General features: G+C 36.0%; 1 long non-coding RNA gene across 1 annotated transcript; it reads left to right on the top strand.

Moving 5' to 3' along the window:
* The first annotated feature begins 1,495 nt into the window (after nucleotides 1-1,495).
* Nucleotides 1,496-11,536, top strand: LOC143660373 (uncharacterized). The gene is made up of 4 exons (XR_013163990.1): nucleotides 1,496-1,676; nucleotides 8,794-9,171; nucleotides 10,075-10,246; nucleotides 10,816-11,536. It is a non-coding gene; the product is annotated as an uncharacterized LOC143660373 (long non-coding RNA).
* The last annotated feature ends 982 nt before the right edge of the window (nucleotides 11,537-12,518 follow it).

Raw genomic sequence — 12,518 nt, 5'->3', positions numbered from 1 at the left:
TAGGTCAATGAGTTATAAGGAAGATTACATGATTTAAGATTTTCAACTTAGAAGCTGCCTGGCCCTGATTAAGAAGTATACAACTCTTTAATTAAATGAATAGAGTAGAAGGAATCTGACTTTTCTTGTCCCAAATGCATGGTATGGGAAGATATTCATCTTATATTTATTTAGTACTACAAAAAAAAATAACTCCATAAAGTATCACTTATCTGAAAACAATCACATGTTATTCTTTCAATGGTTCAATGGGGACAATTTTGTCATCTGGGGATGACTGCCAATTTCTGGGAACATTTTTGCTTGTCAGGACCCTGGATGCTACTGGTCTCTAGAGGTGGAGGCCAGAGATGCTGCTAAATATCCTGCAAAGCACAGGAGAGCCAAGATGTCAATAGTGGCAATGAGAAATTGACCCACCTATAGGGTCTACGTTGCTGAAATTTACTTCTATAAGCTTTGAATAATTTTATCCAGGTTTGGCAGGATTTTTTTTAAAAAAAGTATCCCACATTGAAAGCATTGTGAACATAATTAAATACAGAATAATTGTGACTATCAGAATGTTAATGGGCCCAGTCTGTGTCAGAGTTGCCCTTCTGTCTACTGGCACAGGTCTCCTTTCTTTCTTTCCTGAAATGCAAGTTAATACCGTGAGTTGTCGATTCTTATCTGCTATGACCTGTGCAAGCAGAGGTTTGAGCTGAATCGCATGGGCACCCATGTGGCAATGGCTGGAGGACTTTGTTTTACATGATAGTGTTGTACGTACAACCTGAAATGTCAAGATGAGTACTTTCTAAAGACAAGCACTGAAAACCTTCTTATAAACTCTTTGATAACGCTAATAATTTAGTAGCAAATTTGAGTTATGATGGTATGAGAGGGCTGTATAGAAAGAACAGAAATGTATGAAAATGGCCAAAGCATCACCCATAAAATATTTGTATTTCCTGCTGGTGTCAGCCTTGAGACCAGCAGTCTGCTTCTATGGTGTCCTGAGGCATCCTTACTTTCATAAAATTATCCTAGGACTAGTAATTGTTTTGGTCTCTGTCTTTTCAACTAAAATCTGTGGGTATCCAAGAGATGGAGACAGTTTATTATAGTGGAAAGAGATGGGGATCTTGGTGCCAGGAACAAAGGGCACAGGAATTTTATCTGTGATGGATAAAACTGATCTTTCTTCTCTGACCGAAGTAGGGCATATCTACTGATTCCAACCTGGAGCAGTTTTCACCACCCCAGTAGACTGGCTATGACGGACTTCTTCCCCTACTCTTGTGGACTCTGGGCAGTATAAGTGACAAAGAGATTACGTGCCCTTTCTGGACCCTTTATTCTGTACAAATAATACATAGATCATTTGCTGAAAGCTTCTGTTGTGCCTTGAACCTTGTGTCCTCACGACAAGCCATGGTGGGAAATGACTCCACACTGGATAACATGGTCAGGGTTCCATTCTAGAAGGTGAGTGTGATGAGTGTGACAACCATGTGAAGGAAGAACTGGAGGGATGCCAGACTAGGGGCAGGGAGATGGGTTACATGTTCGTGATACTAACCCAATGTGATTAAGGCCCAAACTCGGGCAGCTGCAATGAAAATGGAAGAGAAGAAATGGGCTGAAAAATCAGTATAGAAATAGAATTGCCAGACCTTGGCCATCAATAACAGGTAGGAAGTAGAGAGTAGGGCTGGGAGCAGGATGTGAGGAGGGGTGTGGAGGTGCCTCTGAGAGGCTGCCGTTAGGGGAAGAGGTGAGTGTTGACACCTCTCCACAACCAATGGAAATCAGGCAGAAGGACTTAGGGGAAAACTGCCAAGTTGAACGTTCACGGTGACTCCAGACATGACTGTAAACCTCACCCTCACAGAAATAACAAAGAAACTGAACGTCAACAACTTTGTTGCTTAACAGAAATGTCTGGGCTAGAAAAAAAATAAATACTGACATCATCAAGATACAGTAGTGAATAAAGTTGAGAGTTGTTAATTGACTTGTTCACGTCCCAAATCAGTGTAAGGCTGAGACTTAAGTCTCCTGACTTGACTGCAATTCCACATTAGACAGACTCCACCTTTCCAGGAACACTGACAAAATAGAAGTCTATGGGTAGAGTTGCGTTGCACCTTCATATTGCAGATATATTCGAAATTGGCATAGCTGTTGATCGTTTTTAAATTTTAACTCTAAATAACCCTATTTTATATGCAGCAAATGTCACATTTTATCTTACCTTGTTTCACAAATGCTTCGTAATTAAAATATTGCCTTATGATTATTTGTACTTGTAATTTAACATGAATGCAGTTCACTTCAGTAGAATAGTATTTAAATTTTTAGAGAAAAGAACACATTACTTGACACATCTGATGCTGTCATTTGTTTATCCGAGAACATTTCTAAGACATTTGTGGGAATGTTGGGGGCGGGGTGGGGGAGGTGTAGGAAGCAGGATGTGGAAACTTGGCCTTAAGCCTGAGTCTGATCCACTTGGAAGAGCTTCAACCCCTGTAAAACTTAGTGTCTCTGCATGAATGGAAATCAATTCAATTGACTTTTGAGGAACTTGTTCCTTTGCTGCATTTTGAAACCCAATACCAACTAATGTTCTAGAAAAAGGTCACTGCAAATACCAAAAGAAAAAAAAATTGGGTTTACTTCATGCACGAGGATCATACACTTCCAGATATCTTTAATTATGCAAGTTTTTAGTAAAATTTAAATTTTTCATTTAATCATGAATCTATTAATATACAAGTGCTCACTGTGTTTTCGAGTACTAAGAAATCGGTTCGTCCACAGATGTGTGAAGGATTTAAATGACCAGCAGCTATAATAGCTTTGCTCTTTTTCCCTCATGCATCTATAGTATGTATTCTTATTCCCCAGAGGACTTAAACAGTGTTTGTGAACACTGTAAGAATTAAACATTAAAATTCTCCTAAATCACAATGACAACAGGATAAAATATCTGCAATAATCCTGCTCACTAGATTAGGACAATATAACTTTCTTTATTCCATTAAAAATAAAGAGAAAACTCAATAACTAATATCTGCATGCATAAATTTATGTCCTTTAGTTTTTTTTTAAGTATTTACTCATAACTCGTGGTATTTTTTTAAAAATCAACTTAAGTGCTTATACTGTAACAATTTCAGGCTCACTAAGTTACTGTTAGGCATCGCTGTTTTGTGACTTCTTAATTGTGGTTATAAACATAATACAAACATATTTGCACATATATTGTGCTCTCATTTGGTAAAAAAATTAAATTTTAAAAAGCAAACAGGAAATGAAACATCACTTGGCCATTTATATATAAAGAAGCAAAATCCAACTGTACATCAGGATAAACTCTGGTAACCAGAAGACACTCACATAAGGACATGTGGTTTATACTTTTATCAAGTTAGGAACATATTATCTTCAAGTCTCCTTGGCATGAGAGGAAGAAGTTTCAATCAGCCCTAGAGAATGGAAAGTTCATGGCCCCAAAGTTTCTGCTGGCAGGACTGGAAGCTGTAGAAGCATCCAGGTATATAAAAAGAAGGGCTTGTCTTCTTCATGGTTCTCATCATCCCATCTCTCCAGGATAAGGCAGTGGATGGTTTGTTCTTCCTGTTAGCCAAAAGAACAACTTAAGAAGTCATTTTCTTGCAGAGTAGAGGGTGATTCTTCTCTTCTGAAGTCCACTGACCAGAACTGAATCAACAGATTATCCTGTCCCATCTGGCTGAGCCTCATTGTTTTTTCTCTTTTCTAGGGTTAAAACTATTAATCCAACACCTCTTTCTATTAACCAATGAATGGCTGAGAATGAAAGTAGAAAGAGGGAAAATATACTAAAATATACTGAGTGCTGAGGAGAAGCCAACTGAGCAAGGCATGCTGCACATTTCAAATTAAGGACCGTATTTAATCTTCATAAAAACCCTCTGTGATGAGCTTCATATCCATTTTACACATGAAGAGAGCTAGAGCTATGAAAGTTAAGTGGCATATCTAGTTTACACAGCTAATGCTGGGGACAGCAGAAATTCAAACCCCAGAAAATCTGGCACCAAAGTTACATCTTTTATGTGCGTGTGTGTGTGTATGTATATATATATATATATATATATATATATATATATATATATATATATATATATATATATATATATAAAAGTCACATCTTTTATGTGTGTGTGTGTGTATATATATATATATATATGCACTTTTTTTAACAAACACTACAAATAACTTTTATGCATGCTAGAATTTGGAAACAACAGTCCTTGTGCCTTTTTCCCAAACTTGGTTGTATGAATGTGATCAAAACTTGCATGATTGAACTTAACTCCCTTCTTTATCTAGGCTTGCAGCCATAAGCACTGCTAGTCAGTGACTGATGCAGCAGCTAGCTCTCTCGGTCAGTCAACACATGAACTACTTAATTTAAACAACTCATTCCCATCTCATCTATAAGGGATGTTCAGTTTTATCTGCAAGCCAGGGCTATCTAACTTTTGGCCTTCATGTGAACTTCATTGACACTCTTGTCAGTTTTAATAAAACTCTGTCCCTGTCTTTACTCTTGATTCATTCAATAATGACAAAGATACCACACGTTGCTACTGACCATTCTCCTTCTCTATCTGGAAGTATTTCTTTGGTTGTCTCTAAGCCTCATCATGAAGGCTGTGCTAACCCAGGTTACTTGCAAGGGCTCCATGATCTCCACTGAGTCACAGAATTTCCTTTCTGCAGTTACTCCCTGCAAGCTATATACAAATATTTAATAGCTTACTCTTCTCATACTTTCCTTTCCTAAAACTCTAGGTGAAATGCTTTGTATGCTTATACTTATTAACACTGCTTGAACTCAAAATACAATTTTAACTTGGCTCATTCTTACTTTCTAGACATTTATTAACCTTTGTATGTCTTAGATGAATTTATATTTAATTTGTCATAGAGGAAAAAGACACAGTTGTCTCATTTATACAAAGATCTGCCTAGAAATATTTTATGAAAAGCATCGAATTGCAATAAACACCACCAGCACTCCTAATAAGTAAAAGTTGATATGCAAGAATCATACAAACAGGACAGTTAGTGTGCAAAAATATTTATGAAGAGAATAAGGAAACTCATAGAAATATATTAAGTAGGCCAAACAGATATAAATTCTCCCTAAATTAAAGATTCAGTGCAAATTTAATCAAAATCCCACCAGGACTCTCTTGAACTTTGCAAAAAAAAGCCTAAACTACATGTGGAAGAGCAAAAGGAAAAGGATAATATTCTCCTGAAGAACAAAGAGGATTAAGATACTTGCTTTATCATCTATCAATAATTTTATAAGACTACAGTAATTTAGACAATATAGCACAATGAAATAAAAAAATACCTGCACATGAAAGAATATACTTTAGACCACTAGGAAATAATACAATATTCTATAAATGATTATCGAAATACTGGTCACTACAATGGCAAAAGTAAAACTGAATTCACACTATACAACATACCAAAAATAATTATTCTAATTGATAAAAGGCTTAATATGTAAAGCAAACATATATAAGAATTTTTAGCAGGGCATATAACAAAATATCTTAATGTCCCTGATAAATAAATTGGAAGTTCTGGAAAATACTCATAAATACCATGAAAATGTATAGAATCAATAAAATGAACTAAAAAGTTCATAAATTCAATTTAAAAGTTGATGAACCAAGAGCTTAACAATGGAGATCATATTGCATATAGCCAACCAAATATTAGAACACAGGATCTAAAAATAACTCTTGCTACTCAGTAAGAAAAATCAGCACCCCAAAAAGAAAAAATGTACAAATTATATTAGTATTTCAGTAAGGAAAAAAAAGGAACAACCAATAAACATATAGAAAGGTCATCTGCTTGTTTACTAATTATGGAAATGAAAATTAAAACTACAATATGACGCCACTTCTAACCAACTAGGTGACATACTAAATAAATACAACCAGGCAGACAATAGCAAATATTGGAAATGATGTGAACAAGAGAAACTTCATATAGTAGTAGTGGGAATGTCAAATTTCACATTTTTCTTAATTCCCCACAATTTCATTCCTAAGCTCATACTCTTAAAGTTTTACATATACAGCAATGTTCGTAGCTCTCTCTCTTTTTTTTTTACATGGGCAGGCACCAGGAATCCATCCCGGTGGCAGGCGAGAACTCTGCTTGCTGAGCCATTATGGTTTGACCAATGTTCATTGTTTTCAATGGAAAAAACATATAAATAAATAGGCCATTGACAGAAGAATAGATAAGTGAATTCCTGCATACTCATTTAATGGAATACTCAACAGGATGAAAACTTGCATTGTATAGCTGCCCTTATTATATGGAGAGATCTCAAAACTATAAAGCTGAGCAAGTCACAAGACTACACAGAATATGCATCTTGTACATAAAGTTCAAAAACATACACAAATGACAATTCCTTTAAGGGCCCGCCCATAAATGCTTAAATCCATAATAATTCAAGAAATGAGACAAGCTATTCAAAACTGAGATTGCCCTCGAGGAGAAAGAAAAAGGCTATTTTTGGAAAGGGTATTTGGGGGACTTAGTAAGTCATGGTAAATGTGGTTGGAACACAGAAATTCGTTGTTAAACTTTCCATATCCTGTATAGACACTCTCTATATTATTTGATCTGAATAAAATGTTTTGTAAAGAAAAGATACTTTTTAAAATCCAAATTAAACCTAAGCCATAGGTTTAATTTCTAACATTTTTAAATGTTATAAGGATCTAATCAAAGATTGTGCTTGAAAGTAAAATTAAAATCATAGAACACCCTTAAATATAATGATGTACTAATGTTAAGTCACTGCTTCAACAGATTGATTTTTTCTCGGTAATTGAGGATTGGGCAATGGTACTCAATGTTTATTAAACTGCTTTCCCCAGCACTTTACACAATTGTTTAATATTTGAATAGCTGTGATTAACAGATCCATTTTACATATGAAAAAACAGGGACATGGAGGAGCCCAGATTTGAAACCCAGCAGTCCCTGTCCAGAGTGGCCTTTGGCAATCCCTGCTAATTATCTTTCTTCTTTTTATTAGCATCTTTAATTTCAGACTGATGATGGCAGAAAAATATCAGACTATGTGAAGGAGTAATGTAAATAGATACATTAAACTTCCAATCAGAATACAAACTCACAAGCGCTTCCACAATTTCTTCAAGTATCTATTGCAATTGAAGTATTAAATTTCCTTTGAATCATTTACTAGGTCCCCTTATCCAGGAAAGAAACATTTTTCTATTTCCTAAAGAGTGCTTTCTCTTACTTATTTGCCTTGATACTTTAATTATTAATTATTTAAATTACACTGTAGACTTTTCTACATCTGACTGTTATACAAATAAGAACAACTTGACTCCTTGTTGGATATGTGACATTATTTCAGAAAATATCCTAGATCAAGGAATTCCTTTTTAGTAAAATAAAATATTTAAAGTTAAAATAAACCCTAGCAGCTACACAGAATCAATAGCATTTTTAGTATAAAACAAGTTTACGTACTATCAAATAAAACTAGAAAAAACAGAGAAGCGATAAAACATGTATACCAAGAACATTAAAATAAGGGCCATTGTTTCAATGAATCCCTATCTTAATTTAACAGCTTATTATTTTACTAGTTCAGAAAACTTCTCCCTATTGTTATGGCATATTTGAAATCTCTATGATTTAGAAACTGTTCCACTTTTGAAGTCTTTGATAAATTCGCTGATCTCTTGATACAAACAGGCATCATGATATTAGGCAATGTACTAGCTAAGTGTCATTTCACAAGTTACTAAATTACTCTGTGCCTCAATTTCACCTCTTTATTATGGGCATAATAATAAGAATCTAAAGTCTAACACTGTGCATTAAGCCTCAAATTTGAGGTTATTTTAGCAGCAGGTGTGACATTTTAAGGGAATATTATGGTTTGTTCTACCTATTATATTTCCTTTGCTACCTTATTATATTTCTGACTTCATCATTCTTTAGTTAAACCTTGGAGTTATATTCCATGAGGCTCCAAATAGGCCACAAATTGTTGGCATAAAACTCTGAAGCCTTGGTAAAAGTCTTCACTTGTTGCAGTGATAATTACGTTAATATATGTGTGCATGTGAATAAATACATAAATATATGGTAAACATGTGTGTATACATACACACACACACCTATCTATGTCATCTGTTTATCTAGTCCACTGTCAGATTTTCATAACTTTTTAAACAAGACAAAGAAAAAAACAAAATTTTTATATGTAAAACTCTAAAATTGGGATCAGGGAAATTATAAATTGGAATGGGAAGACACCTGGGTTGGGGCACAGAGGTGAGAGGTTAGGGACCAGGAAAAAAAAGAAATTAGACCCCACTGCTAAAACTTGACTAGTTGAAGCGAAATAGAACAGGTGGTTATGATGATGAATAGCAATAATCTTATCAAAGAGGAGAAAATATATAATCTCTTAAGAATGCAGAAGCAGTTATAGCACTTACATCTAAAGGAAATTTTTATGGGGCAAAAAGGGGACACTGTGAGAGCTATGTTGAATCTTTTTTTTTTCTTTTTGACAAATCTGAGTGAGTAAAGTACATCTTTGCTTTCCTTAGCTTTCCACACTCTCCCCTTCTCCTCTTGCAATGTCACTAATGTCCAATGCATGTATAACTGCCTTGACTAAGCAACATACTGGCCTCAAAAATATGTCCACATTCTAATTTCCAGAAGCTGTGAACATGTGACCTTACATGACTAAAGAGACTCTGCAGTTGTGATTAAGTAAAGGACCTGGGATGGGGGTAATATCCTGAAATATCTGGGATGTCCAATGTTATCACAAGGGTCCTGGAAGGGAAAGAGGGAGTTAAGAGAGTCAGAGCCAGAGGAGGTGATGTGACAATGGAAGCAGAGGTCAGAGTGAAATAACTGCTGGCTGGAAGATGGACGGAGGCACCAAGAGCCAAGGAATGCAGGCAGCCTCTAGGAAGCTGGCAAATACAAGGGAACCGATTCTCCCCTCAAGCCTCCAGAAGCAATGCAGCCCTGCCAACATATAGATTTTAACTCCCTGAGGCCCATTTTGGACATCTGCTCTCCAGAAATGTAAGAAAATATGTCTGTGTGGTTTTAAGCTATTAAATTTGTGGCAATCTGATATAGCAGCAATAAGAAATTTAGTACTGCCCTAAACTTTAGAATTCCTTTCTGTCCTTAAAACTGTGGGAAGGTTCCTAGATTTGACCTTCGTCTTTTCTTCTCAGCCATTTTGTGAAATTTTCCTGTATTCTGTATATATATATAGATATATAGATATACATATACATACATATATTTAATCTCTAGAATCTAATTTTGGATGATTTACCACCCCTCCAATACAGCACTCCAAATATTAATTTGTCACATTATTTCTTAAATTAGGACCCTATTAATCTTTCAATCTCCATCAATAGCACCACCACTTTCTAATCATTAAGGTCAGTAGAAAGAGCAAAGCACGTGTCTCCCTCTCTCCTGATAGCAGCTTCTGTTGCAAATCAAGTATGGATTACCGGAGAACCGGTGAGAGCAGTATTCTGTGAAGGGATTGTGGGAAAATGTTGCAATATAGAGAAGGATATTTGTGAGTATTAAATGACATAAAAATAGAGAAAAATAATAGCCACTTAATAACTCAGTATTATTGCCTTTGTACACCCATCCTAGTATCTCTACAAAACAGATTTCTAGAGGTGGCCTGTTATAAATATGCAAAGAATATGGGCATCTGGCAATTGCCTAATGATTTGCATTACTGAGTTCCCAGGCATTATTTTATAAAATGTTTCTATGTTTATGCCATAATTTTATTGCTCAGATTATGTGAGCAAAATAAATTTGTATCTTCCCAAAAGATTTTAGAGACAGATTCTATGTACTAAAGAATTATTCTTTCTTTTTTCAGTAAGATTTTAAAATAAATCATTCAAATGAGCTCTGCAGCATAATGCTTTTTTTTTTTTTAAGCTTATTATTTTTTTCACAAGCCCATGCTTGGATAGATACTTTTAAAAGATTGGAGCAGCTGAAAAGTATACAGGAACAAAACTGAAAAGAAAGCCTCTGCCAACCTCTGCCATGATTATGCCAACTTAATGCTGGGGTATCCAAAGGGTATTGTTAAAGGAAAAAAAAGCATGTAAGTATTAATTAGACAACTAATTCCTGTTTCTGCACTGAAATTTTTTAGTTCAAGGTCGTTTTCAAAGTTTGAGCCTATTAACTGCTAATTTTAGTCTTGAGGGCAGATTCCAGAAACTGGGGTTTATTGGCCAATGACTAACATTCATGACATTAAGTTGATCTACCAGGAAATCAAGTTCTCGCAGTTACCCAGCAGTAAGAGCTTCTGAGAGGTCCCTGTTAGTTTCCACGATCTAAGTGCACTGTTCTCGCTCAGGACTTTCTTTTGTTCTTAGGCAACTGATAACTAATAAGGTCATTTGTAAAAAACCATTTGGTTTCTGAATAAAGCAAGACTAACACATTTCATTATGATGATCTAATAATTTGCTTAAACTGTCCAATTTCCAAGAGTGATCTGCGCACAGTTTTAGCCATTTTCTGAAATTAGATAGCACTGAAACAATCATGTCAAGGGCTGGATAATTTTTAATAAAAATGATCAGAGCAGTTTATGAAATATTCTATTTTATATATTATGGTAACTAACAACATACTCAAATCTGCTGCTAATTTTTTTTTCAGAGCTTTAGTTAGCTCTCACAGATTATTTTCTCCTTACTACAATTCTGCATGAAACATCAATTATTTCAAGAAGTCACTGCTAGTAATGACAAGAAACAAGCACTGGAAGAGAATGTGCAAGCTGCCAAGGGTTTAAGGAGCTTTGGATGGGAGCTCGTTACATGTGAAGCTGAGATTTGGAGCATGGAAATACATGGTCCCGGATGGCTCTTCCTTCAGGGTGCTACTGACCCACTGGATGTGTGAGCTGAGGGACTGAGTCCAGTAACATAAAGTTCCAGAGGGAGGGAAGAGGTCTGACATTTACCCAGTTTCCATTATGTGTATACTACTGCAGATAAACACTCCCCACACCTCCTTCTACAGCTCTTACAAAAACCCCATGAAGGAGACTTTGTGTCCCTCTTTTAATTCGTAATGAGAAAACTGCAGCTCAAAACTTGTCCAGTAAGTTTTCCAAGGCTGTGGAGCTAATGAGAGCTGAGCTGCGTGCCTAAGGCAGGTAGATTCAGCGGGCGCGCTCTGCACTTGACAAGCTGTTTCCAGATTTCTCCCACAAGCTCCGTGAGGCTGTTTGACACTTTGACTTGGCTGTCCATCATTACTATGCCATTAACATGTAATTGCAGCCATGACACAATAGATCAAGACTCACATTTGTGGCATGTTTACTATGTGCCAAGCACTGGGTTTAATTCACGTTTTATAAAAGTTATCTCATTTAAGCTAATGACCTGCTTTCCTTGCCTGTGTTTCTGTCGATCCTTCTCAACCTGAGAGAGAACACCTTACTGACACCTTCATCAAATAATTTCTCAAGTCTGATTAGGGAGGGACAGTGATGTCGGATCTGTGATGAAGGAAGTTCAGTTTATTTGAAGGCTACAGCTTACAGCTTAATAGCTTAATGAATTACTTATAAAAGTACTTTGTATGGACATCAAGGATGAGTGTAGCATACTTTCTTCCATGTTTTCTTAAAAAGGAAATTCTACCATTAAGCAGATTTGGTGGGCCTTAAACTAGGTGGAATTGGGTAAGTTGTGACCATTATAGCTTTTTCACTGTTTCAAGGTACAACCTTATGTAACTCATTTCATTTCTTGATCTTCCCCTAATTCTGCCATCTACTTGTGGCTGCTTCTCACAGCAATCATATAAAGGAGTGAAATCATGCATATAAATGTTTATCCAGCCTCTAGTATTTTAGAATAACCTCTGAGGAATAAACTAGTACAGGAGGCGTTTCCATATAAGAAAGAAGATTCCTGATATTTTCTTCTGCACCCATTTAAGCTAAGTGTCAAGATACCTTAGTACAAACTTAGAGAACCCAGCAAACATAAGTAACTGGCCTGCAAAAGAGTCTGTGCTGGTTTGAAATGGTATATGTGCCCTGGAAAAGCCATGTTTCAATCCTAATCCCATTTTGTAAAGGCAGCCATTTCTTCTAATCCCTATTCACCATTCTGTGTTTGAAACCGTAATTAGATTATCTCCCTGGACATGTGATTTAATCAAGCGTGGTTGTTAAACTGGATTAGGTGGAGGCATGTCTCCACCCATTTGGGTGGGTCTTGATTAGTTTCTGAAGTTCTATAAAAGAGGAAACATTTTGGAGAATGAAGGAGATTTGGAGAGAGCAGAACAACATAGCCACGAGAAGCAGAGAGTTCACCAGCAAGCAACCTTTGGAAATGAAG

This window comes from Tamandua tetradactyla, chromosome 16 (assembly GCF_023851605.1).
Source record: "Tamandua tetradactyla isolate mTamTet1 chromosome 16, mTamTet1.pri, whole genome shotgun sequence".
NCBI lineage: Eukaryota > Metazoa > Chordata > Mammalia > Pilosa > Myrmecophagidae > Tamandua > Tamandua tetradactyla.
Note: the sequence above shows the minus strand (reverse complement) of the source record. Positions and strands in the feature narration are given on the sequence as shown.